Source organism: Poecilia formosa, unplaced genomic scaffold, assembly GCF_000485575.1.
Source record: "Poecilia formosa unplaced genomic scaffold, Poecilia_formosa-5.1.2 Scaffold436, whole genome shotgun sequence".
In the NCBI taxonomy this organism is placed as follows: Eukaryota; Metazoa; Chordata; class Actinopteri; order Cyprinodontiformes; family Poeciliidae; genus Poecilia; species Poecilia formosa.
Window position 1 is genome coordinate 23443 of NW_006800375.1, and position 6000 is coordinate 29442.

Here is a 6000-nt window from a genome sequence, read left to right on the forward strand (position 1 = left end):
CTAGATGGAGAGTACCTTCAAACTTCAACAATCCTGGCACACAACCAGCAGACCTCGCTCTAATGAATTTCTACCAAACCTTTTCTCAAACACCATTAAGGTATCAGTCCCTATGACCAAATGATGTTTGTAAACTGTGAGCTTACATTTTCAGGTAGTCAGAAATAGAAAAGCAGGATAAAGGTTTTTCTATTTTATCAGCTGAAGAAAACCTGAATGTTCCTTTTGTAACTTTCACGAATCTCTTTAAGCATTTGTGTTTGTTTGTTCATGTCTTCTGTGAGCAGATTTGGAACTTAGCATTCACACAGATACAAAGATTCTAAAATACTTGAGTACGACAATAAATAAATAAATAAATAAATAAATAAATAAATAAAGAGAAAATAACTTGACATTTAAGACTTCATATAAGCTTTAGAGACCTTTATCCACCATAAAATCTCACCACATTTTGAATTACCACCCACCTACTGGGTTCACTGTGTATAGTCATATTCAGTGAATTGGAATATAATTGAAAAGTTTATTTATTTTAGTAACTTGATTCATTAAGTAAAACAGATCTTAATTATTACACACAGACAGTAATGTTTTAAAGAGAGAGAGACTTGACTGAATGTCCAAAACATGACAGAAATTCCCATTCAAGTCAATGTCAGTCATTTATGTAGCACTTTTAAAAACAGGTTTAAAACCGCACCAAAGTGCTGCTGTACAAAAACAAAAACACAATAGAATAAGTTGGTGAAGAGGGAGAAAGAGAGAGAGAGAGAGAGAGAGAGAGATGTAAAATGAATAAATAAAAAAATTAAATAATAATGATAATTGAAAAAATAATAACAGGGAAATAAAATACAAACAAAGCATCACAACAGAAAAGTTACAGTATAAGGCCTCAATCAAATGCCAATGAATAATAATAAGTTTTAAGAAGCAACTTAAAGACTATAGACAGAGCTATTCTGGAAAGGTAACTTATTCCAGAGAATAAGAGCAGCAATGGAAAAAGCCCCATCTCCTTTGCTATTAAGTCTAGTCCAAGGGATTTTCAGTAGCAACTGATTATTTGATCTTAATACATTAAGAGTAATAATAAGAAATTATTTTAAAGCTACATTTACCCTTGAATGCCCCTCAGGACCTCTTCATAGCTGAACACCTGACATGCTATCTCATCTGTAGCAGATTTCTCCCTACACTCCATCAGACATGCAAACCAGCCATCTTCAATGTAAGTAAGTCAGGTCAGAATAACCACTGTGTCTCTGGTTAATGACCCAGGGTTGGCTCCATTCTCCACTACAGTTTCCATTTGAATTTACTGGGGAGCTGCTCAGATAAACTCCCAAATCAAGTCTTTGCCAAGCTATCTTTTGATCTGTTGGATGGGAAAAAAGTAGACACTTTTTCTGACTGGTTTCTGCATCTTCAGGCTGAGCTGGGAAGGAAATCACACTCCCCTGACAACCTTTATCTAGTTCCTTAAGGAGTGTATTGGATTTGAATGTGTGGAAACTTTCATCAATCTCAGCTTGTACTCGAAACCCTCCCTTATTGCAAGCATTGCTGTAGATCAAGCTGTCTCCCGTGATATCAGAAACCTCATCCATTTCACATTCTCCTGATGTTTTATCCAGCATTGCGCCATAATGCCATGTGCTACCTTTATCATCACTATAAATGTAGAATGAATGTGGAATGTTGTTTTCCTTCATGTAAGCATAAGCTGGAACAATCATTCTGCCACTCTCAGTTTGAATGCCGTGGCCCGGTCCAACAGACCAGTTGTCAGTAGGCAGCAGGTCGGTCAGATCAGTGAATTCACTCCACTTGTCATCATTCTTCTTTGTGATGTAGTGAAGACGGACCTTGTTGTTCTTTTTGTTTTCATTCCCGTGACATGATTGAAGAAAAGGAACAATGTTTGTGTGTCTTTTTCGTACACTGTGCAGGGGTTCATGGGACGATATCCACAGGGGCACTTCCTCACTACTTCTTCAGGCTCTGACCACTGAAAAAGATCAATTAGACACAATTCACAGAAGATAAAGTGAAACAATACATACACAGTGTTACATATTTATCTAACATGTCTTAGGTTGTACTTTGTTGAAATAGAGTAGTTGCGTCACATAATTACCTTCATTGTCTTCTTCTGAGTGAGTTCATCAGTGTCCACTGTCCCTGTGCTCATGACCAGAGCCACTGCACTAGAATCATGTCTGGATGTCTGCTTCTCAGTAAAGCCAAAGAGCTTTTTTTCATTTTCTTTGTAGTAAAGAGCAGGAATCCTGAACACTTCTCCATTTGACTTGAAGACGAATGTTTTTCCAATGTTGTTCATGAATGCTGTAGGAGAGAAAATTAGTTACACAACCAAAACAATAAAAAGTCTGTGTCTTTTCGTCCAGAAACAACAGTCTGCTTGCTGCTTGTTATTCAGCAATATTTATACCTGTAAGATTGGAGGGAGGAGCTAAGGCAACAAATAAAAGAAGAAATCAGATCAGATCAGATCATGCCAAAAATAAATAATAGGAAAAGGGACAAATATTGAGGAAGTTGAAATTTGAGCCAATATCCTGACACTATGGCTGACTGGTCCTGCAGGTTTTTTTCTTTTCCCCTATCATTCATATATCTAAACTGTAAAGCTTGGATGGAAAGCCCAGTGTTTTAGCTTTCATTTTTCAGCAATTCTTCACTAATTGGGTCTTATTCGTCCAAATCAGTATCCTACCGCTAAAACTAACATGCTTTATGAACCACTATGTGGAAGTTTAACATCAGTGTTAAAGCAAAGTTTGCTGTGAATTTGGTTTATTGCAAGAAAATGCTTCACTGCATTGCTTTGATTTTCTCATTTATACCAACAAATAATCATGGGAAGGAGAGATGCTGAAAAAATGAATAACCAAGAACTGTTAGCAAAACATGACCATCAGCCCTATGCGTGCCAAAAAATATTTGCCTTAAATAACTACTAAAGCAAAAAATAATTAATGAAACCAATGCCACTCAAGCCAATCACTAAATAACCGCACTAAATAAATATTATTTGTAGAGTTTAAAAAATTAATTGCACTTAGTGATAAAGTCCCTGAAATAAATAGAGTTTTCAGAAATATTCTGATTTATTGAACAGATCTGTAGAATTCAACAATGGAGGAAAGTAGAGTAGACTAATAGCTGTACAGTCTGATATAGTCTTTATTTCTATAGCATGTAAAGAAAGAACTCTGTTTTAGTTGAGACTGTAGAATGAGGACATTTTAGATTATACAAGCTGAACACCTGATGCAAGAAGAAGGCAAATTGCTTAAACCTGCTTGAGATGCACAATGGCCTCTTTGGTTGTTGAGATGGAGCAAATAGGTAGTAACCTTGGAACACTTGAAGAACAGAATGCGAACCTGCTGAGATGTCCTGCCAAGAACTTGACGTTAATCTAACGTCCTGGAGCTTCACCAAAAATGTGTTTTCTCTTCCTGCTTCCATGAGTCAAGAATTTAATTTTTCACTCTGATGGGGCTGTCAGATCTTTTCTACACTCCTGAACAGCTTCTTAATGTACAGCAACTATTTACTGACAAGTACTGCACCAGTCAGAAAAGGTTGGAACTTTTATTTTATGCTTGGTGACAGGACAAAGTTCTCTTCAGAGGAAGATTTATAGAAGACATCCTTCCTGGTTCCGGTAGAAAACTCACCCATCAGTCATCTATGACTACAGTCTTGTTGTCCTGGCATCCCACATCATGAAAGTCCTGGAGAGACTCCTGCTTGACCACATGAAATAGCAGAAAAACCCATGTCAAAAGCCCCTACAGTTTGCTTATCGCCATGGTGATGGAGTTGACGATACCATCATGCACCTGCTTCACACATATCATATAAAAACTTGACTCTACTAGTGGCCTTATAGTTCTTAGTTTTAATAATTTTTATCTTTACCCTCCTGAAAGCACAAATTGCTCTAAAGAGGAAGATTTGTGTCTGTCTCACTCCAGAGCTCCCAGCAGAAGATTGAAGGGTCTCTACCCAATATTCCAGTGAAGTTCATTGTGTCTTTATGTTCTTTTCTTATCAGACACATGGTTTTGTCTCTCAAGGCGTAGACCACCTGACATGTAGACCACCTGACATGTTTCCACAGCAGGCTGGTCTTTGTAAGATGTCACTGCTCATTTTGACACATCATGTCCCACCTAGAGACACCTGATGGAGAGTACCTTCAAACTTCAACTTTCAAGCTTTGTCACAAATTCTCTATTGGATTTAGGCCTGTACTTTGACTGGACCATTCTAGCAACATCAGATTCAGAGAACTAAAAAAAAAAAGAAGCTGATTCTGTTCTGTGGACGACTGTGGAAACACTAGAGATGATGGTGCAAAGATGGATTCTTCATAAAACTACAAAAATTAAGTACAACCATGAGACAAACATGAATCAGTTATACAACAATACAGTGTCTTCAGTCAGAGGCTTCTCCAGAGCTGCTGTAATATTGACTGCAACAGGAAGTCCTTCCTGTCCTCACTAATCAGCTTCTGCAGCACCTCTCTGAAGAATCTTGATAATATAATAATATGAGTTACAACTGCATTTAATTTTCCTTTGGGATCAATAAAGTATTTATGCAATGACTTATAAAATATTACATATACATTTTTGCCTGGATGTTGTTTTCTGAAAAACATTTTTTTTTTTTAAATCAGGATTGATTTGAAAATGTAATAAAAAGGACAAACGTCCAAAGGGGTGAATACTTTCACTGGCACTGTAATGTGTTTGGTTTTGGCATTTTCACCATTTTCAGCCTTCTCTATACACACTTGTCTTATTACAGATATTTTAAAATCAGTCAGCTCACCATTTTTGATAATTAGTATAATTATATATAAGTATTTAACATCCTAAAAGACACCAAGCAGAAAGTTTGAAGAGGGTTTTTTGTATTTCATATTTCAAGTCCTGCACTTAATAGAGAAATAGAAGTTTTATCACTTTTCAGTATATGTGGCTGAGCTCTTGGCAGAAGGTTATTTCAGATTACAAGCTGAAGATGTGATGCAAAAAGTATGTAAGCTACTCAAATCAGCTGGAAGGGCAGGTTAGCACATAGTTTCTCTTTAGTTGTTGAGATTGAACTGATAGATTATAACATGTGTGGAAACATTTGAATACACACTTGATGAAAATGTTGTGGACCATGGAAGATGTACTGACAAGAACTTGGCTTACTTCTAACTTCCTGGTGCTGCACAAAATTTGTTTTCCCCCTTCTGCTTCCTTAAGTCAAGAATTTTATTTTAGTTTGTGCCAGACTCTACAGGCGGTCATATGATTCTTAGTGACTTATTGCTTAACCCAAGGCACTTTACAATAACGTGAATAGAGCAACTCTGTGGGATTCTGCAGCATTTCCTCAATCTTGACTTAATCCAAGAGAAGGTTCTATTGTTGGTTCTGTTGTTGTTGAAGTCATCCTGCCTGGTTCTGGAACCGAAGAAAACTCACCCATCAGTCATCAATGACTACAGACTTGTTATTCTGGTAGCCCACATTATGAAGGTCCTGGAGAGACTCCTGCTGATCCACATGAATTAGCAGACAAGTTCATGTCAAGACCCCCTTCAGTTTGCTTATCGCCATGGAGATGGCATTGAAGACACCATCACACAGCTTGTTCAACAAACCCAGTGTCTGGACAAAGCATGCCGCACTGTGAGGATTATGTTCTTTGATTTCTCCAGTGCATTTAACACAATTCAGCCTGATTATATTTGTCAGAAACTCCAGAAGACACAGGTAGAGGCCTCAACAATCGCCTGGATCTATGACTACCTCACAAAGACACTGCAGTTTGTGAGACTGATGGACTGTGTGTCTGATCTGGTGGTCAGCAGTACAGGAACACCACTGGGCTCTGTACTTTCACCATTCCTTTTCCCTATCTACACCTCAGACTTCCAGCACACATCCAACTTCTGTC

At 37.6% G+C, this 6000-nt stretch overlaps 1 pseudogene; it reads right to left on the reverse strand.

Annotated features, from left to right (window-relative positions):
* Positions 1 to 1120: 1120 nt before the first annotated feature.
* Positions 1121 to 2347, reverse strand: LOC103155578 (sialidase-3-like; annotated as a pseudogene).
* Positions 2348 to 6000: the final 3653 nt, after the last annotated feature.